Raw genomic sequence first — 23224 nt, 5'->3', positions numbered from 1 at the left:
GACTGGGGCAAAGCCCTACTAAAGAAAAGAGTCTGTGGTTTTGGAGTGTGCCTTATGCCTCTGTTTTTCAGGCCATAATGAATATGCTAGCAACTGGAACAGAGATTTGGATTCTTGCCACTGAGAAAATGAGTAACAGTAACAATTTCTTCATCAATTTATTTAATCTTGTTACATTGTATTTATGTTTGAAAACTGCCTCACATCCCCTTTGTGAGTCAAACAGGATATGTGTGCACGAGTGAAATAACTTAACTATTTAAAAATGCAGGGAGAGTAAGCAATGTTCCCAGTGATACCATTATTCTCCCACTCAGTGATCTATCACAATGCCTCAAGCTCCACCGTTAGAAAACCATTAAAAAAACTTCTTTGAGATAAGTCAGTTTCTCCAAAAATTAGGATCACAATGGACAAATTTTCTCCCATCTACACACTGGTAATTTATAATTTTACCTCAAATGCTCTGTAAACTGAAAACCATTTACAATGTAAAAAATTGTTTTATTTAGAGTTTTTAGTTTCCATAATTTGGATTAAAATCTGCATTCAGTTCAGTTCAGTCGCTCAGTCATGTCCAGCTCTTTGAGACCCCATTGACTGCAGCATGCCAGGCCTCCCTGTCCATCCCCAACTCCCGTAGTTTACTCAAACTCATGTCTGTTGAGTCGGTGATGCCATCCAGCCATCTTATCCTCTGTTGTCCCCCTCTCCTCCTGCCCTCAATCCTTCCCAGCATCAGGGTATTTTCAAATGAGTCAGTTCTTCACATCAGGTGACCAAAGTATTTCATTGGATTTTTGCTATCTGGGAAATCAAAAGGAAGGACCCTGGCACAATGAGATAGAGAACAGATAGATCATAACCGCATGGAAGATAGTGATCAAGGGAAAGCATAAGACTGACTCAGAGCTGCTGCTGTTCATCCTTCCCTGTGTAGGGCAAACCCTGACAGATAAATCTTCCAGGGGGAAGACCAGCTCTGCCCCAAGGGAAATAAACTTTTCTGTGTTGCTTTTCCATCGATGAAATGAGGACAGTAGAATAATCTTCATAATGAAGCTATGAGGACTGAATGAGTTGATATTGGAAAAGTGTTTCGCACAGTTCCTGGCATATAATAATCACTTGTTGTTCAGTAGCTCAGTTGTGTCTGACTCTCAGATGCTGTGGAGTACAATATACCAGGCTTCCCTGTTCTTCACTACCTCTCAGAGTTTGCTCAAACTCATGTCCATTGAGTCAATGATGCCATCCAACCATCTTATCCTCTGTTGCCCTTTTCTCCTGCCCTCAATCTTACCCAGCATCAGGGTGTTTTTTCAGTGAGTCAGCTCTTAATCACGGTCGTTGGTTAATGAAATATGGGGAAAAAAAAAAAAAAAAAATTGGTGATCCAGGGAGAGACGGGTATCACGGAGGTCAGAAATTGCCTGTGATATTAAATTTAATGTGCATTTGTTTTTCCATTTTAAGAGACATACTCAAAGGTATAGGATATATTAGAAGTGGAGAGTTGGGTGAGAAAAGAGTATTCAAATTCAGTGAAAGAGAAAGAGAAAAGAGCAGATTTAGGAACTATTTCAAGGAAAAAGCAGAATTTGATGACAGATGGAGTGGAAAAGTTTTTTGTTTTTAGAAGCACAGGTAGTGTAGTCCTTGAAATCAAGAGTGGAAGTTACTTAAAGTGCACATTCCTGATGTGTGTGGCAAAGTGTCCTGGGCCTGTTCTGAGGATAGGTGTTGATTAGGTGGTGATAGACATTTCTAATGAGTGAGCAGTGGCAGGACATTGCACAAAACTGCCCAACAAAAACATGAGCCACAGATGTGTTTTAACATTTTCTACTACTACTAAGTCGCTTCAGTCGTGTCCGACCCTGTGCGACCCTGTAGACGGCATTTTCTAGCAGTCCCCTTAAAAAAAGAAGCAAAAAAAATTTTTTTAAATCAATGTTAATACAGAGTCAGACATGACTGAAGTGACTTAGCAACTTAGCAACAAACACTATATTTTAATTAAACTAATATATAAAAAATATTTTTAGACTGTATAATCAATTTTTTTAAATTAATGAGATATTTTACTTTTTAAAATCTGATGTGTATTTTACACTTTCAGCACAACTAAATTTTAACATTTCAAAATATGTGTAGCTAGTGGCTATGTATTGTACAGTATCTGTACTGTCAGTGAAAAGAATCCTTGTCATCAGTCCCTGTCTAGGGATGTAGTGTCCTCTTGTCCACCAGATTAATATTCAGTTGTTCCATTTTGGTCATCCATGGTTCTAACTATAGGTATTAAACTTCTACTCAGTGTTGGGCCTTGGATTAGATGTTGGGGATTCAAGGATGTCTATACAAAGTATAATTTTATATCCCAGGGAAGTTTTGACTAGATTAAACTAGTTCTTTTTTGGGGTTTTCCAAGTGAATTCAACTAAATCAAACTGGTTTTAATATGACTAATTGAAAACTAAATCAAACTGTTTTAAGCAAGCAAACCAGTGTGAACTTGTCTTAAGAAGAGCAAAGATTTCTGGCTAGTTCCTTTGGGTTACCACTTAATTATGCTATTTAAAAGTAGTTCTGATTTTACATGGTTCTAGTCAAAGCTATGGTTTTTCCAGTAGTCATGTATGGATGTGAGAGTTGGACTCTAAAGAAAGCTGAGTGCTGAAGAATTGATGCTTTTGAACTGTGATGTTGGAGAAGACTCTTGAGAGTCCCTTGGACTGCAAGGAGATCCAACCAGTCCATCCTAAAGGAAATAAGTCATGAATATTCATTGGAAGGACTGATGCTGGAGCTGAAACTCCAATACTTTGACTACCTGATGCGAAGAACTGACTCATTTGAAAAGACCCTGATGCTGGGAAAGATTGAAGGCAGGAGAAGAAGGGGACAACAGAGAATGAGATGGTTGGATGGCATCACCAAATCAATGGACATTAGTTTGAGTAAGCTCCATGAATTTGTGATGGACAGGGAAGCCTGACATGCTGCAGTCCATGGGGTCACAAAGAGTCAGACACAACTGAACGACTGAACTGAACTGAACTAGCCTTTTGATTACTTGGTTTTACTTGGATTTTGTGTACTCTAGTCATTTCAAAATGGTAAATAATATATAATAGATGCAATAATATCTTGCCAATTCAGAGCTGAGCAGTCTGTTCTAAGAATATTAAAAAAAAAAAAAAAGAATATTAAACATTTTAAGCCACTTATGAGCAGGTGGATGTTGCCAAACACAGAACACCATAAGAAAAAAGACAGAAACCAGGATATAACAATTGGGCCCTAAGGTCATAGCTACTCTGTCAATAAGCCTGACTTTAGTCCGAACTGACAAGATTATTCTATTGAGATTCTTCAAACCTCCTAAATTTGGGAATATTTATTCCCAGAAAGAGGTACAAACACAAAATGCTGAGTTAAGGTTAAATAGCCTTAGTTGTGAGTTGATATCTGATTTGGCAACAAACTATTCAGAGATTCCTAAAGATTCCTAAAGATTAGAATGTTACATATCAGTGAGTGGTGAAAGATCTGGGACTGGACTTCAGTTTACCTTGGGCCGATGTGAGGCTCCTGTATTAGAGAAAGAAGCATCAAACATAAGAAAGGAGAGAAGGGTAACAAGATGCTGAGCACACTCATTCACCTAACTAGAGTATGTAGCTTGAGTCTGGGTGATGCAGGCCTGTGGAAAGAGTCCCAACAATACCCTGGGCCTTGAGAAAGGAGGTACTGATGAACTGATGCAAGGGCAGTCTGCAGGGAGATTAAGTTAGGTTTACTTTACTCCAGAATTTTTGCCATTCAATCCATGCTGCCTAACATTATGCCTAGTTTTTCATAAGTTAACTTCTCAATCTTTTTTACATCTGTCGTCCCAGAAGCGTTCAATGGCTTCTATTGGACTACCAAACCTATATAGATGATAGATAGATAGATTTTTGTCACTTGCCTTATATTTCCTTGCAGGCTATAAGGCTAATTTTCTTGCCACTTTCAAGTGCTTCTAACCTCTATTGTCAGAATTCTTATGTTTTCCATCTCATGTTTACTTATCATTCATGTTGGTCTCCCTATTTTCATTCATTTTTCTCTGTGCTTATTAAAATTCTACCCATTCAACAGGGCCAGTACAGGGTCTTGCTTCCTGCCTGTTGTCTCTAGTTTCATAGATCTCATTTTCCACTGAATCTTCTAGTCTTGGTCCACATCACACAATTGTCACCTCTATTGCCTTATCTTATTCCTTGAGAATTTCATCAGTGTTAACCTCAACACCCCAAGCAGTTTGAAAGATATTCAATAGCAGGAATTGTGTTTTTGTAATCTCTCCTCACCAGCATTATAGGGTTATGAATACATAACTCCTTAGTGTATTTACTTAAAATGGGTTTTGATGATTACTATATGCTTGCTACTTGAGATGCAGCACAGAGTTAAGGACCCTAGCTGGTAATCCAGTGGGAGAATAATTAAGTTTGCAAATGAATAAATAAATCAGTTCAACTTTAACTTGATAATTTTTATAATAAAAATTAAGCCAGTGAGACAAAAAGAGAAAAAGGTGTTATAAGTACAATTTAGTTAGACAGAGATTTATTTTAAGGAATTGGCTCCCTTGATTTTGGAACCTGGCAAATGCAAAATCTGCAGGATTAGAACAGGAGACCCAGGAAGGAATTGCAGTTTGAGTCCAAAGTCTGTCTGCTGGCAAAATTCCCTCTTCCTCCAAGAAGGTCAGTCACTTTTCTACTAAGGCTGTCAACTGATTAGTGATGCCTACTGATATTAAGGGGAACAGTCTGCTTTAGTCAAAGTCTGCTTATTTAAGTGGTACTCTCATCTAAAAATATCTCCTAGAAACACTTGAAATAAAGTTTGACTAAATATCTGCATAATATGGCCTAGCCAAGTTGGCATGTAAAATGAACCATCACCAGAACTGAGTTGAAGTTTGGAAGATAGGTTTGGGTTAGTTAAAAGAAGGTGATCAGGAAGGGTGATCCTGAAAGAAGGAATAGACCCAGAAGTATGAAACACAACATGTGTGTACAGATCTATGAGCAGATCACTATATTAAGAGCATAAACCATAAATTAGAAAATTCGGGAAAGAAATTCTGAGGACATCTGTTGGAGCCAGGTCATGGAAGGTCTTGTGTGGCATGTTCAGAAACTTTGACATCATTCTGTAGATAGTAGGGAGTGAGTGAAGTCTCTCTACTTAGATTTGCATGTTACACAGATTACTTTGGCTGTGGTATAAAGAATGAATTTATGAGAACAAAACTGAGGATGGAGAAACCAGTTATAGAAGCATTGTAGTGGTCCTCAAGAGCCATGGTTAAAGTGGGAACCATAGGAGTGGTTATAATGCTAAACACAGGATATTCAAGAATATCCTATGTTCAAGAAATATTTGAAGGCAAATTCAAGAAATATTTGTAAGGCAAAGAAAACAGAACTTAATGATTAGATGTGTAGAGAGGGAAGAGAGGAACTTCCTGGTACTTAACTTTGGATGCTCAAGTATATTTAAGCTTTATTATTTGAAATGAGAATATAGGGGCATGCAGGAGTTTGTGGAGTACAGAAGTGGGGAAGACAGAGCCTTGATTCATAAAATGAATTCAAATTTGAATATGTGAAGTATGAAAAGACAATGGAACTACAAGAGAGTTGTTCAAAAAGCTTTGTGTGTCTTAAGTTCAAAGGAGGTATGGGAACTTAAAATTGTAGGACACATCAGCATACAGATAGTAATGTTCTCAAGAACTTGAATGAAACTGACCAAATAGAGCCTGAAGAGAAAGAGATCAGTGAACCAAAGACAGTGGGGGAGAAACTCACAAAGAGGCCTGGAAAGGCGTAGTGAGGGGGGTAGAAGCACCAAGAATCAGAAAAGTAAAGACAAATGAAGGAACTAAAAGGAATGAGGGACCCAGTGCCAGTGCAACAGTGAGTTCAAGAGCAATAACCTCTTGCTTAGGGTTTATTTAGCAACAGGGAAGCCATCAGCAGGGCTCACAAACTCAACTACAGTAGAGTGATGAGAAGAAAAGCTGGATTGCTAACCGTTGAACTGTGGTGTTGGAGAAGACTCTTGAGAATCCCTTGGACTGCAAGGAGATCCAACCAGTCCATCCTAAAGGAGACCAGTCCTGGGTGTTCATTGGTAGGACTGATGTTGAAGCTGAAACTCCAATACTTTGGCCACCTGATGCGAAGAGCTGACTCATTGGAAAAGACCCTGATGCTGGGAAAGATTGAGGGCAGGAGGAGAAGGGGACGACAGAGGATGAGATGGTTGGATGGCATCACTGACTCAATGGACATGGGTTTGGGCGGACTCCGGGAGTTGGTGATGGACAGGGAGGCCTGTCATGCTGCAGTTCATGAGGTCACAGAGTCGGACACAACTAAGTGACTGAACTGAACTGAAGATTAAGTGAGAAGAGAGTAATTGGTGATAATGACAATCCTTCAACAAAAACTCTGGCTGAAAATGAAGGGAAAGAGAAAGACTCAGATTAAAGAGAAGATTATAATTTTTAGTGTTAGGGAGACCTGAGGATGTTTATAGGCTATAGGAAGAGAATCACACTGGTAAGTGTTGTAGTATGGAGAGGAAACCATTGATGGAGCACAGCAGGTTCCAGAGGAGATGGGGATGAATCAGTGCAGGGGTTAGGCCCTGAACAGTGTCTGTGGCTAGAGGAAAGGGAGAATTTATTATCAGAAAAAAAAAAGGAAAAAAGCAAAGCATGTGTGGACGGGGAAGCCAAAAACTGAAAACTGTATGTTGATAGCCTCACTTCTTAAAAATAATAAGAGCTGAGATCATTATCAAAATGCAAGTGGGATGGAAATTAGAGTGATTTGAGGCATTTGGTGAAGCTTTGGGATTGTGAGTACAGGGAATAGGAGAAGAAATTGCTAAGGAGTTTAACTCAAATTAGAGACTATGAATTTGTGGAATATCTAGAATTAACTATTGTGTAATATTTGGAGTTGATGGAGCCAAAAGAGAAAACCCAGTAGAGGCAAAAGTATTGGTATATTGGTAACATGTTTTTAATGATCAATCACTTTAATTCTTCAGGCCTCTTTTCTTTTACTTTAGTATGTTATTATAGGTGTATTTCTTAAAATGTCACTATGATGTGTCCTTTAAAAAGCCCACTCTCTGATCCTTTAAATTTTACAATATCTCTATTTCAACTTAACGTGAAAAAGAAGAATAATTAAAGTTTTCTAATGATAGAAGTCAAGGCTGTATATTGTCACCCTGCTTATTTAACTTATATGCAGACTATATCTTATGAAATGCTAGGCTGGTTGAAGCACAAGCTAGAATCAAGATTGCCAGGAGAAATATCAATAACCTCAGATTTGCAGATAACACCACCCTTACGGCAGAAAGTGAAGAAGAACTGAAGAGCCTCTTGATGAAAGTGAAAGAGGAGAGTGAAAAAGTTGGCTTAAAACTCAACATTCAGAAAACTAAGATCATAGCATCTGGTCCCATCACTTCATGGCATAATAGATGGGGAAACAATGTAAACAGTGAGAGACTTTATTTTGGGGGACTCCAAAATCACTGCAGATGATGACTGCAGCCATGAAATTAAAAGACACTTGCTCCTTGGAAGAAAAGCTATGACCAACCTAGACAGCATATTAAAAAGTATAGACATTACTTTGTCAACAAAGGTCCGTCAAGTCAAAGCTATGGTTTTTCCAGTAGTCATGTATGGATGTGAGAGTTGGACTATAAAGAAAGCTGAGTGCTGAAGAATTAATGCTTTTGAACTGTGGTATTGGAGAAGACTCTTGAGAGTCCCTTGGACTGCAAGGAGATCCAACTAGTCCATCCTAAAGGAAATCAGTCCTGAATATTCTTTGGAAGGACTGATGCTGAAGCTGAAACTCCAATACTTTGGCCACCTGATGCGAAGAACTGACTTATTGGAAAAGACCCTAATGTTGGGAGAGATTGAAGGTGAGAGGTGAAGGGGATGACAGAGGATAAGATGGTTAGATGGCGTCACTGACTTGATGGACCTGAGTTTGAGTATGCTTCAGAAGTTGGTGATGGACAGGGAAGCCTGGTGTGCTGCAGTCCATGGGGTCACAAAGAGTCGAGCATGACTGAGCAACTGAACTAAATGATAGAAAATTGTCCTCTCTAAATCCATGGTCGCAAAGTATTAGGTAACTAATGATCATCTCAGTGCATTTAAATAGTGCATTTCCTTCCAGCAAACCCCCATAAATCTGAATACAGAATTTTAAAGATATGCATATGCATACAGGTGCATATATTTGACACAATGCTGACCTTTTATTGCAAAACTATAAATACTGTTCCTACTGAGTAGTTCTCATAATTATTTTCTTTTTGTATTATTGAAAGAGAAGCAAATCTACTTCCTCTGTATTCATAGGAATGGAAATTAGTATTGGAAATAAGCAATTAAAATCCCCAAGAAAACTACATTAAAGATGAAGCACAATATGTTAAAAAATACCATATGGAGAGGACAAAATCTGATATTGAGCCAAGAAGAAAATGGCCATAAAGGTCCAGGATTCAAGGACAAGCTTTCCCCGTTCCTTCACTCTCTGCAAGGTGCAGGATTTCCACACATATGGTGTTAGAATCTTTCACTGTTTTACAACCCCTGGTGTAAGACCATATGTGCTGCAATCCACAATCACAACAGGATGAGATTAGAATTATCTGCCAATTTTTTTCTTGGAGTTGATTGTGCTAAGGAGTTTTATACCTTGTCCCTATTGTTATAATTCATTGAATTAATTACAGAAGCTTTTAAATATTTAAATATCCCTACTGCCCCAGCTTCATATATGACTGACAGTTGTTCAGCCTTGTGCCCAGGATCACCACTGTAATGAATTTGGGCCTCAAACCTAATCTTACAGAGAATTCAATCAGCTAGTTGATTAGGCACTAATTTATACTTTTCTGTGGCTATCTTTGTTCTTGCTTCTTATTCAGAAATGCTGTAATTACTGAATCCTTCTCCTGTGACCCTGCTCCCCTTTTGATTAGTTTTGAAAAGTTAAGAGTAGTATCTTGATAGGCCAAATTTCCAGTTCTGGATTTTTCTTCTTTTTTGTTAATTTTTTTTTCTTTTTAATATAGCCAAGTTATGTAAAAAGTTAGAGAGAGCTCCTGCAGTATGGCTTTAGCTTGATTAACCTTATGAGGAGTTGCCATGTAGGGTGAGTTTTCTCAGCCTTGCACTAGTGACATTTTGGACCAGGTGATTCTTTGTTGTGGGTGGCTATCCTGTGCATTGTGTGATGTTTAACAGTATCCCTTGCCTCTGTTGACTAGATGCTAGTGGTTTCCCCCATGGTTGTGACAATTAAAAATGCCCCCAGATATTGCCAAATATTCTCTGCTTGTCAAGACAGTTCCTGACTTAAAACTGATATAGGAATGGAGTAGCTTTGGGAACCTCATAATGTATACCCATACCAATAGTTTCCTCTGTGAAGAGCAGACAACATTAGGAGGAGCAAAGTATTGGGTTGGCCAAAAATTTCCTTTGGTTTTAAAGTAAAAATAAAAGACACTTTTTTTATTTTCACAGAGAACTTTATTGAACAGCATATTCACCATTTTGTTCCACTATCTTCTGCCATTTTTCAGGCCATTTCATAATTCCATCTTCCCAAAACTTTTTCTTTTTGAGCAAAGAACTGTTCCAGGTGTCTTTTATGGTCTTCCAGGGAATTGACATTTTTTTCCATTAAAATAATTTATAAGGACTGAAATAAATGGAAATCCAAAGGTGCAATGTCTGGTAAATACAATGTGTGAATCAGAACTTCCCAGCCACGCTTTAACGATTTTTGCCTGGTCATCAAAGAAACATGCAGTCTTGTGTTAGTCTGATGGAAGATTATACATTTTCTGTTGACTCATTCTGGATGCTTTTCATTGAGTGCTGCTTTCAATTAGTCTACTTGGGAGCAGTGCTTGTTGCAATTAACTTAATCATTTGGTTTTCTGGAAGGAGCTCATAAGAGAGGACTCCTTTCCACGCCCACCTTATACACATGTCCTTCTCTGGATGAAGACTGGCCCAACACATGGTTGGTGGTGGTTCATTTTGCTTGCCCCATGATCTCTTCCATCTTCCATTATTGTCCAATATCCACTTTTCATCACCTGTCACAGTTTTTTTTTTTTTCCAAACAAAATGTTTTCCTTATGTTTAAGTAGAGAATTGCATGTGGAAATATGGTTAAGAAGATTTTTTTCATTTACCTCATGTGGAACCCAAACATCAAAGCAATTAACATAACCAAGCTGGTGCAAATGATTTTCAGTGCTTGATTTAGATATTTTGAGTATGTCAGCTATCTCTTACGTGGTATACCATGGATTGTTCTCAGTTAATGTCTCAATTTGATTGCTATCAACTTCAACTGGTCTACTTGACTATGGAGCATTGTCCAGAGAAAAATCTCCAGCATGAAATTCTGCAAACCACTTTTGACATGTTCATCAGTCACAGCACCTTCTCCATTCACTGCACAACTTATTTTTCTGTATTTCAGTTTCACTTTTACCTTTCTCGAAATAATAAAGCATAATATATCAATTTTTTCTTCTTTTTGTCCATGTTAAATATTAATATGGCTATATAAAAATTCACTAATTTTGATAAGGTTTTTTTTTTTTTTAAATGCACACTGATATGATAGCTGTCACAATACAATCTGAAAAAAAGATTGTTTTGAATGAAGTTAAATGCACTAAGCACTACTAGAGCCATCTTACAGAAAAAGAAAAAAAGAAACTGAAAGAACTTTGGCCAACCTAATACTAGCACTTATCACAATATTTTATGAGTATAAAATACTATCAAATTCTGAGAAAATTTGTGTCTGTGTGTATGTGTATGTGTTTGAGCATGTATGTGTGTGTGTTTGAAGAAGTTGAAGAATTCCTGAAGTTAGAAACTGAAGGAAAAATTACCACTGAGTAGGAACAAAGAACAGAATGGAGTGACTGTGGACATTGAAAGCAGTTCTCTGTCAAGACTTTTCTCAATTCTGTCTCAATTAAGTGTTAGTTGCTCAGTCGTGTCCAACTCTTTGTGACTCCATGGACTGTGGCCCACTCGGCTCCTCTGTTCATGGAATTTTCCAGGCAAGAATACCGGAGTGGGTTGCCATAATCTTCTCCAGTCTCAATTAAACTAGGCAGTAAAAATTGATCACTTTTCCTCTCATCCCTAATACCTAGTCCATTACCAAATTCCATTGATTTTTATCTTTCAGATCTCTCTTAATCCTATCCACTAGTTTCCATTTTTATTACCACCTCCCTAGTCCACATTTTTACCATTTCTTGTCTAGCCTATTCCTGTGTCACTTAATTGCCTTCTGGATTCAACCTGGTGATGTCAGTTCCTTCTCTATACTGTAGTCAACATTTTCAAAAACCCAAATCCAGTCATAGACCACCACTGCTTTACAACCTTCAAATTGTTTCATTGTCTAAGATAAAAAACAAAACTCTGTAATGTGGCCCAAGAGTCCCTAGATAATCTCTCACCTACATCCTTTACCCAGATGTTATGATATATTCCCATTTCACTGTTGTTAAGCTTTCGCTTTGTTTGCAAATACTATTCCTTCTATCCTGAATGTACTTCCCTTTCCTTTTCTAACTCATTCTTTAAATCTCAGTTGTAACAGAACTTTTTTTTTTTTTTTTTTTCCAACTGTTGATCTCTTCTCATTAGAATGCTTGCTCCATGAGGGCAGGGAGAAATCTGGCCCTTTTGAGTCAACTGCATCCCCAAAGATCAGTAGCACAATGGCAGCAGCAGGTGTTCAATAAATATTGGTTCATCACCTTATGAATACATAGATAAATTCTCTTACTGAGAAATCTGTGACATTTTGAAGGGGCTTCATCTTCTTAATGTATCATTTTTTTTCCCCCACCAAATAAACAAATGTTACTCAATCAGTCTGATTGCACCATGATCAGGTCATGTGTCAATTATGCTATGAGCTTTTAGCGGGCAAACACACTGTACTCAATATTTTTGCTTTTCCCCCAGGGGCCTCACTAAGTGCCAGAGGTGATTAAATGCAAATGAAAAATGAGTGAATGAAACTCTGGGAAGGCAGAGGCCAAGTCTAAATTTTTCATTTATATCTTAGCACTACAAAATACTAAGATTTTATTTTTTAAGCATTGGTTTAGTAAGCTTTTCTGTCTTCTTATATTCTCCCTTATTGTACATATCTTAGAACAGTTCCGGAACAAAGGTTGACTTTGAGGTAAAGGGAACCTAGATGAGATTTGAATATGCTGATAAGTTAGAAAGCTGCTTCCTACAGATAGAATTTCAAAGTACTTGATAGACTTTAACTTGTCAAGAAGAGTACACATTTTATCTTTATTAACATAATGTTTGCTGTGTTGGTTTTGAAGCAATGTTGCTTGGGTATAAGCCCTGATTCTGCCTCTTATTAGGTATGTGACCTTGGACAAGTTAGTGAACATTTTGGTTCCTTGATTTACATATATGTAAAATGGAAATAATAATGGAAACTATCCTTAAGGCTTGTTTTGATTAGTAAAGAGTAAATATATGTAAAAGGATTTACAACAGTGCCTGATACACAGTAAGTGCTATGTAAGTATATTCCCTTATTACTCTCATTTTCCTCATTTACAGAAGAGGAAATAGAGACATAGAGGACTGATTGGGTCCAGATTACATCCCGTTTTCACCTCATGGTAGCTGCTGTCTGGCATGTAATAGCATGCACTTCTCTGCACTGTGATTTCTTCATCACTTAGAAAATAATGTCTCTCCCTTGAGAGGAATAAAGGGGGTGTCACCTGTGAGGGTGCCTGCCACTTAGTAAGATGTTCTGTAAGTGAGAATTTTATTTTCTATCTGTGTTTCACAGATGTTGAGACTCAGATCAAACAAAGAGAGTGATCATTTGAGTGAATAAGTCTCCAAGTTGATGACAGAGTCAAGACTTGATTTATATTCTCATTATATAGCCCTCCCATTAAACCCAATTGTTTTCTTAAGAGACTTAAAAATGCATAGCTGTAACCACTAACTTGCTAAATTAATCTGATTCTGTCAGTCAATTTATTTATAATTCATACTCTGCGGGCTTCCAATAAGAATCAGAAATGACTTAACCCAATCAAGAAATGACTTGATACCAATTCTTGCCTGCAGAAGTTACCTTTGTCAGGCTCTTCAGCAGCGCTGCCAATAGGCTCACCATCCTGGGAAGGGGCAGAGCAGCCGTGTTGTCAGACAGGGCCATTCCAACTCAGTCAGTCAGTTCAGTGCTTAGTCCTGTCCAACTCTTTGTGACCCTGTGGACTGCAGCACACCAGGCTTCCCTGTCCTTCACCAACTCACGGAGCTTGCTCAAACTCATGTGCATCAAGTCGGTGATGCATCTAACCATCTCATCCTCTGTCGTCCCCTTCTCCTGCTGCCTTCAATCTTTCCCAGCGTCAAGGTCTCTCCCAGTGAGTCAGTTCTTCACATCAGGTGGCCAAAGGATTGGAGTTTCAGCTTCAGCATCAGTCCTTCCAAAGAATATTCAGGACTAATTTCCTTTAGGATGCACTGGTTGGATCTCCTTGCAGTCCAAGGGACTCTCAAGAGTCTTCTCCAACACCACAGTTCAAAAGCATCATATATTTGGTGCTCAGCTTTCTTTGTAGTCCAACTCTCACATCCATACATGACTATTGGAAAAACCATAGCTTTGACTGGATGGAACAATGTTCGCAAAGTAATGTCTCTGCTTTGTAATAAGCTGTCTAGGTTGGTCATAGCTTTTCTTTCAAAGAGTAAGCATCTTTTAATTTCATGGTTGCATTCACCATCTGCAGTGATTTTGGAGCACCCCCAAAATAGAGTTTGTCACTGTTTCCATTGTTTCCCCAGCTATATGCCATGAAGTGATGGGACCAGATGCCATGATCTTAGTTTTCTGGATGTTGAGTTGTAAGCCAACTTTTCACTCTCTTCTTTTACTTTCATCAAGGGGCTCTTTAGTTCTTCACTTTCTGCCATAAGAAGGGTGTCATCTGCGTATCTGAGGTTATTGATATTTCTCCTGGCAATCTAGATTCTACCTTGTGCTTCATCCAGCCCAGCATTTCACATGATGTACTCTGCATATAAGTTAATAAGCAGTGTGACAATATATAGCCTTGACCTCCTCCTTTCCCAATTTGGAACCAGTCTATTGTCCCATGTCCAGTTCTGACTGTTGCTTCTTGATCTGTGTACAGATTTCTCAGAAGGAAGGGAAGGTGGTCTGGTAGTCCCATCTCTTTAAGAATTATCCATAGCTTACTGTGAACCACACAATCAAAGGATTTGGCATAGTCAATAAAGCAGAAATAGATGTTTTTCTGGAACTCCCTTGCTTTTTAGGTGATCCAGTCAGTCAGTTCAGTCACTCAGTCATGTCTGACTCTTTGTGACCCCATGAACTGCAGCACGCCAGGCCTCCTTGTCCATCACCAGCTCCCGGAGTTCACTCAAACTCACATCCATCAAGTCGGTAATGCCATCCAGCCATCTCATCCTCTGTCGTCCCCTTCTCCTCCTGCCCCCGATCCCTCCCAGCATCAGAGTCTTTTCCAATGAGTCAACTCTTCACATGAGGTGGTGAAAGTATTGGAGTTTCAGCTTCAGCATCAGTCCTTCCAAAAAACACCCAGGACTGATCTCCTTTAGAATGGACTGGTTGGATCTCCTTGCAGTCCAAGGGACTCTCAAGAGTCTTCTCCAACACTACAGTTCAAAAGCCAGTAGATGTTGGCAATTTGATCTCTGGTTCCTCTGCCTTTTCTAAATCCAGCTTGAACACCTGGAAGTTCATGGTTCATGTACTGTTGAAGCCTGGCTTGAAGAATTTTGAGCGTTACTTTAGTAGTGTGTGAGATGAGTGCAATTGTGTGGTAGTTTGAACATTCTTTGGCATTGCCTTTCTTTGGGATGAAAGCTGACCTTTTCCAGTCCTGTGGCCACTGTAGAGTTTTCCAAATTTGCTGGCATATTCAGTGCAGCACTTTAAAAGCATCATCTTTTAGGATTTGAAATAGCTCAACTGGAATTCCATGCCTCCACTGGCTTTGTTTGTTGTGATGCTTCCTAAGGCTCACTTGACTTCACATTCGAGGATGTCTGGCTCTAGGTGAGTGATCACAGCATTGTGGTTATCTGGGTTGTGAAGATCTCTTTTGTATAGTTCTTCTGTTTATTCTTGCCACCCCTTCTTAATATCTTCTGCTTCTGTTAGGTCTATACCATTTCTGTCTTTTATTGTGCCCATCTTTGTATGAAATATTCCCTTGATATCTCTAATTTTCATGATGAGATCTCTAGTCTTTCCCATTCTATTGTTTACCTTTATTTTCTTTTCACTGATGACTGAGGAAGGCTTTCTTATCTCTCCTTGCTATTCTTTGGAACTCTGCTTTAAAATGGGTATATCTTTCCTTTTCTCCTTTGCCTTTCACTTCTCTTCTTTTCTCAGCTATTTGTAAGGCCTCCTCAGGCAACCATTTTGCCTTTTTGCATTTCTTTTTCTTGGGTGGGGATGGTCTTGCTCCCTGTCTCCTGTACAATGTCATGAACCTCCATCCATAGTTCTTCAGGCACTCTATATCTAATCCCTTGAATATATTTGTCACTTCCGCTGTATAATCATAAGAGATTTGATTTAGGTCATACCTGAAAGGTCTAGTGGTTTTCCCTACTTTCTTCAATTTAAGTCTGAATTTGGCAACAAGGAATTCATGCTCAGAAAATCTTTAATTCAATTTTCTGTTAATGGGCAGGGCTGTGTTTCTTCCCTGTTGCTTTTTACCTAAGACCAAACTATGGTGGAGGTAATGAAGAGAATGGTGATCTCCTTCAAAAGGTCCTATGCATGTACTGCCACACTCAGTGCCCCCAACCATGCAGCAGAGCACTGCCAACCCACGCCTCCGCCAGAGACTCCTGGACACTCACAGGCAAGTCTGAGTCAGTCTCATGTAGGGTCACTTCTCCTTTCTTCTGGGTCCTGGTACACACAAGAGTGCCTTCCAAGAGTCTGTTTCTCCAGTCCTGTGTTAGTTCTGGTGTCTCTGTGGTGGGGTTAATGGCGACCTCCTCCAAGAGGGCTTATGGCGTACCCTGGTCTGCTGTACCCAGAGGCCCTGATCCTGTGGCAGGCCACTTCTGACCCCTACTTCTGCATGTCTGGCTCAGTCTCCATGGGGTCTTCTGGTACACACAAGTTTTCACAACCCAAGATAACTTTAAAACAGGGGCATCCTGAGTAAGGCCACAATTAGAATTAAAACTCCACCTTCAGAAAACTAAGATCATGGCATCAGGTCCCATCACTTCATGGCAAATAGATGGGGAAACAGTGACAGACTGTATTTTTGGGGGCTCCAAAATCACTGCAGATTGTGACTGCAGCCATGAAATTAAAAGACGCTTACTCCTTGGAAGGAAAGTTATGACCAACCTAGACAGCATATTAAAATGCAGAGACATTACTTTGCCAACAAAGGTCCATCTAGTCAAGGCTATGGTTTTTCCAGTAATCATGTATGGATGTGAGAGTTGGACTGTGAAGAAAGCTGAGTGCTGAAGAACTGATGTTTTTGATCTGTGGTGTTGGAGAAGACTCTTGAGAGTCCCTTGGACTGCAAGGAGATCCACCCAGTCCATTCTGAAGGAGAGCAGCCCTGGCATTTCTTTGGAAGGACTGATGCTGAAGCTGATACTCCAATACTTTGGCCACCTCATGAGAAGAGTTGACTCATTTGAAAAGACCTTGATGCTGGGAAAGATTGAAGGTGGGAGGCGAAGCAGACGACATAGGATGAGGTGGTTGGATGGCATCACCAACTCAATGGACACGAATTTGAATAAACTCTGGGAGTTGGTGATGGACAGGGAGGCCTGTGGTCCTGCAGTCCATGGGGTCACAAAGAGTCAGACACGACCGAGCGACTGAACTGAGAAGAATGGCAGTGACTAGTAAAGCTGCCTCCTACCTCAGGAAAAAAATTTTGAAAAATATCTTACAGATTAGTGTTAACATTTTTTTGAGTTTAGTAATACCCAAGTATTCACAAGGCTTAAAAAACTGAATGTTTGAGTCAAGAGCTTGCCAAATTTCTCCTCAGAGTGAGTTCAGATGTAGTAGATCCTGCTGTTGATCACATTAAGCAGTTAGGGGTTACGGAACAGGTTCAATTTGAGTATTATAACTATAAAGCTGTTTAGTTAAAGCCCAAAGTGGTCTAAAAAGTATATATAAACACATTCATTTGTTTTATTTTTCAACAATTAAATTTTCAGTGATAGCCACTATGTAAGATACAAATCAGTGCCTAACCCTATAGGTCTATACAGGATATGTCATTTCTATCTTGTAATGAAAGTGAAAAAAGTACAAGTATATTAAGAATGGCACAGAAAAAAAACATATGGGAATTCAAGGATGTAGTAATGGCACCCCACTCCAGTGTTCTTGCCTGGAGAATCCCAGGGATGGGGAAGCCTGGTGGGCTGCCGTCTATGGGGTCGCACAGAGTCGGACACGACTGAAGCGACTTAGCAGCAGCAGTACCATTTAGGTAGAGAAATGGGAAAAAGACATTTTGGAAGAGGTTTTTTTTTTCTTTAACTTTTTATCTTGCATTGGGGTGTGGCTGATTAACAGTATTGTAATAGTTTTAGGTGAACAGCAAAAGGGCTTAGCTGTACGTATACATGTATCCATTCCTGGAAGAGTTTTTTGAGTTAAAATTTGAGGAATAAATTACAATTCTATTTGAGGTGATAGGATAGAGGGAGAACCAGATGAGAGTAGGTGTTGTATTTGTGTGTGTGAATGTATATTTGTGTGTGTGTGTGAATGAATAAATAGAGTGGGACTTTTTAAGTAAGAAAAGCATGGAGGAAATATTAATTTATTTATTCAATGAAAAATATTTATGGAGTAGCTCCAGTATATTATGCTCATTTGGGGGCAGAGAGATGAGTAAGAAAGATGAGATCTCTACCTTCACAGCACGTGGTAAAATTTGTCCATGGATACAGTCCATTAAAAGAAAAAAATACCGTGGAAGATATCAATATCAGGAAAAGCATAGACATAACTCTTAGCATGAAATAATCATTCTTTCTAATTTACTTCACTGATTGAAGAGGTTGCATTTGTGGCTGACTATTCCAAGTAAACATATCACTTCAATATAGATTTCACTCCTATAGTCTGTTCTTGAAAAGAAAGAGAAGACGCTGCTCATCCCTCCTTTTTTTTTATTTCATGAAAAGAAAAGAGACATTTAAAAGTCCTCAATGATTGCTAGTATAAATGCCTTCATTCCAAGAAACAATGAGTATCTAATATTCATATTGGACTTATTGTGTGGTTTTCATATATTAATACATTAATACTTGTACAATATACCGTAGCTACTGTTGTTATCAGGATTCCCAGGTGGTGCAGTGGTAAAGTATCTTCCTGCCAGTGCAGGAGTCACAAAAGACACAGGTTAAATCCCTGGGTTGGGAATATCCCCTGGAGTAGGAAATGGCAACCCACTCCAGTATTTTCCTGGATAATCTCATGGAAAGAGGAGCCTGGCAGGCTGAAGTTCATGGGGTCGCAAAGAGTCAGACATGATTGACAAGCAGACATATACACACTGTTATTATCAAACTCATTTTGCAAATAAAGAAGTTAAGGCATTGAAGGATTAGGCAATTCACCTAAGATCAGTGAATTTATATCTAGTTAGTAGCAAAGTCAAAAGATGGACCCAGGGGAATTAGCTCCAGGGTTTATGTTCTCAACTAGTTTTTGCTGCTTCTTAGTACCGTGTTACTTGTTCCTAGAGGTTTCTTTGATAAACTAAAAACTGAGATGATGCTTGGGGCTGCTTGTGCTTCTCTGTAACATTTCTCCTGAAATCCTCTTAAGTGGCAGTGTTTTTTTTTTTTGGATGCATTACAAGGACCTGCCCAGATATATGTGAGAATGTGGCACCCACATCTAAAGACTTCTGAGTTTAGTGACTGGTACTTGGCCATCCAGAGTTCTGTGATTCCTTTAGTGGGAGTTCAGTGGGTCAAACCTCCAGGACCAAGTAAGACCCATCTGCTCCAAAAGTGTACACTCAGCCCTTCTATGGCAGGCAACTAGTACTCCCCTGCTGAGTTTAACATTCTTGCTTTGTTCTCTAATCAGCAAAAATCCTGTTTCTCCTGAAGTCAGTATGCGTTCATGCATTTCAGAGGCCTGGGAGGAAGGATATTATGCAGAGAACACGCCCAAGCATATAACAGGGTAGATTAAAAGATCCAGATGGACACCCAGTGTACTCACATAAATACATAAAAAGTCAAACTAGAGCACTAATTGTGGCACTTATTGTAAAATGGCACTGAATACTGCCGTTTCTTCTGTTTCTAAACCGATTTAGATTTCAGGGCTCATTGGCAGCACTGGCTCTGTTGCCATCCGTAACCCATGGGGCTTTCGTAATCTCTTACTCACATAGATTAGTCTTTTTTCCTATTCTTTTTAAAGGCATAAAACTTATTAACTAACTTATTCTCACATCTTTCCTACACTGAGCTACTTCGTGAGCCTCTCAATGCAAAGCCAAGGGAATGAGAAAAGACCCAAACTGATTCTAATCTATCCTGAAAAATGGCCTTGGGACGTGTTCTTGATCACCTTTAAGAGTCTGGACATTGTTAACCTCACCCACGGAAGCCACCCCACAGCTCAAGACAAACACCAAAAGTAATGCGGGAAAATGAAAAAAACTTAAGTATTCACTGACCACTGTTTAGAGCCAGGTGTCTTTACCAGGGTGATGATAGTCATGGGTTTGTCACAACCTTTGATGTGTGTTCTTTCCACAAAATTATGGTATTTGAAAAATGTCACAAATAATTATTTCTGCCAGGAACCAAAGATTGTAACTAAGTGTCAGTTTTCATTATGAGCTGAGATGAAAGATCCTGAGATCATTCTGGACTTTCAGACCCTGATCTTCGTGCCTGCACAGAGGCCAGTGTGGTACAGCTGCTCAAATACATAATCCAGAAGATATCCCAGAAGGAAGATTTTACACAGGGATATATTTTAAAACATGTTGTATACTTTTAAATATTTTTAAATGAGAAAAGGAAGTGAACTTTTATAGGAAATCACTAAATGTGTGCTCAATTATTCCATACTATGTTTTAAGATTGGATGGTGGGCAGGGAAGGAGCACCATTTTCATAATTTTATAGAAAAATGAGAACCCCCATATCCCAAAATGAATTGGAATATAACGCTGTAATTGGAATACTATTCATAAGAGGCTGACATGGTTAAATTTGAAATTAACACATCAGGAAATTCCAGTAGTCTAGTTGGTATTCACAAGTGCTTTGGTATGCTCATGGCATGATGTTTTACATACAGTAGGCACTAAATACGGACAAGGCAATGGCACCCCACTCCAGTACTCTTGCGTGGAAAATCCCATGGATGGAGGAGCCTGGTAGGCTGCAGTCCATGGGGTCGGTAAGAGTCGGACACGACTGAGCGACTTCACTTTGACTGTTCACTTTCATGCATTGGAGAAGGAAATGGCAACCCACTCCAGTGTTCTTGCCTGGAGAATCCCAGGGACGAGGGAGCCTGGTGGGCTTCCGTCTATGGGTTCGCACAGAGTCGGACACGACTGAAGCACTTAGCAGCAGCAGCAGGCACTAAATAAGTGGTCTTTGGATGTTTACTGAATTAAAGTCAAACAATAAACAAAGACTGCCAATGATCTACACGTTGCCAAGCACACTAGGAACCATTTGGATATGCAGGCTGCAAGTGTGAGCAGGTGTTAGTTCTGATGTGGCAGAGAAGAGGAAGCCTGCCTTGGAGTCTCTGCTCTTCCATTTGCTCACTGCTTGCTATGTTAACTGAGATGAGACATTTAGCTGTGCCAGTGTCCTCATCTGTAAATGTGGTCATTTATTTCAGGCAAAATACTTAAGAGTTATTGAGGTTTTGGAATAATGGACATCGTAATTCTTTATAAAAACAATTCTAATGGATGTATTACTGGTTAACTGTTTTGTGTGTGTTTTTAATTTCCCCATGGAACCCTATTATACTGAGAGATGCTTTAAAGAATACTAGCTTGGGGGTGAGAAAGAGATGGGGAAGAAACTGATCTAGAGGTCTACCGCTGCAAGTCCTATCCTTTGTATAGAGTAGATTTGCTTTTACATATTTTATATATGTTGGATGTCCACTTTAGATTTCAACCAAAGAAATAGTTTTACTGATTAAAAAAAAAAAAAAAGATTGAACATCACTGAATTATTTTCATTTATTTGGATTTGGGACTGAAAATAGGAGCAACACAAGTGTCCATGAACAGGAGAATGGGATAAACAATCTTACTGTACTCTTACAATGGAATACTCAGTTCAGTTCAGTTCAGTCGCTCAGTCGTGTCCGACTCTTTGCAACCCCATGAATCGCAGCTCGCCAGGCCTCCCTGTCCATCACCAACTCCTGGAGTTCACTCAGACTCACATCCATCGAGTCAGTGATGCCATGCAGCTATCTCATCCTCTGTCATCCCCTTCTCCTCCTGCCCCCAATCCCTCCCAGCATCAGAGTCTTTTCCAATGAGTCAACTCTTCGCATGAGGTGGCCAAAGTACTGAAGTTTCAGCTTTAGCATCATTCCTTCCAAAGAAATCCTAGGGCTGAGCTCCTTTAGAATGGACTGGTTGGATCTCCTTGCAGTCCAAGGGATTCTCAAGAGTTTTCTCCAAGACCACAGTTCAAAAGCAGCAATTCTTCGGCCCTCAGCTTTTTTCACAGTCCAACTCACACGTAAACACTAAAAAGGTATAACCTACGTGAAAAGGAACAAACACAGCACATGGCTAAATTTCAGAAACTTTATGTTGAAATAAAGAAGTCAGATTCAAAGGAGTACATATTTTATGGTTTCATTTATGTAATGCTATTTATATGCTTAGGCATTTCCTCTAAGGTACTATTGACTGAAAGGGAAGACGGGAACTTTCTAGAACGATAGAAATGTTATTTATCTTGATCTGGCACCTGGTTACCTAGATTATCTATCTATCTATAACCATATATATTACAGTCTTTGGACTATACATTTAAGATTTATGCAACTTACTCTATTTAATACACTGTGATTTATGAACTAGGCACAACCAGCTTTTTTCTACTCACTGTTGGACAGAGGAAAATGGAATCAGCTAAGTTCCAAAGAGATACAAAGGGAATGGTGAACATGTCCATGGTTGTATGTGATACAGTATATATATCTCCCCACATTCCCTTCTGTAAACTCATACACACAAGCACACAATATGTACTCCCCCATATATACTTCTCCATTAAACTTATTTACCTTATTATTCTCTCCCTTTTCTCTTTCTTTCCAGAACCTATGAAGTCACTAGATGTTACAAAAGTCTCTCATTGAATAACAATTCTTATCTTTTTAGTTTTATGTTCCTGACCCATTTCTTATGATGAGTAGAAAGATGTCTTAGCCTACCAAAAACATTTTTTTTTCTAGTCCCACCAGAAAATAATTTTTTCCTAGAAAATTATTTTACTTGTAATTGTGGAACAGAAATCTATGTCTAAAATCTCAGGGAAGCTTTATTGTTTAGTCCCTAAGTCATGTCTGACTCTTTTGCAACCCCCTGGACTGTAGCACACCAAGCTCCTCTATCCATGGAATTTCACAAGCAAGAATAGTAGAGTAGGTTGCCATTTCCTTTTCCAGTGGATCTTCTTGACCTAGGGATTGAAACCACATCTCCTTCATTGGTAGGTGGATACTTTATCACTGAGTCACCGGGAAAGCCCCAGTGAAGCTTGGATATAGAAAAATAGTTAACATTTTTTGAGCATTTACTATGTGCCAGGTATTATTCTAAGCAATTTGCATGAATTGACTAATTTTTCAACAAATCTATAAGTTAAATGCAGATTAAAACAGCAACAACAACAACTTGAGGCACAAAGGTTAAGTAACTCTCTAAGTTACACCATGGGTAATGGGGGCAGCTGGAATAG

Source organism: Bos indicus, chromosome 8 (genome assembly GCF_029378745.1).
Source record: "Bos indicus isolate NIAB-ARS_2022 breed Sahiwal x Tharparkar chromosome 8, NIAB-ARS_B.indTharparkar_mat_pri_1.0, whole genome shotgun sequence".
Taxonomy (NCBI): Eukaryota; Metazoa; Chordata; class Mammalia; order Artiodactyla; family Bovidae; genus Bos; species Bos indicus.
Note: the sequence above shows the minus strand (reverse complement) of the source record.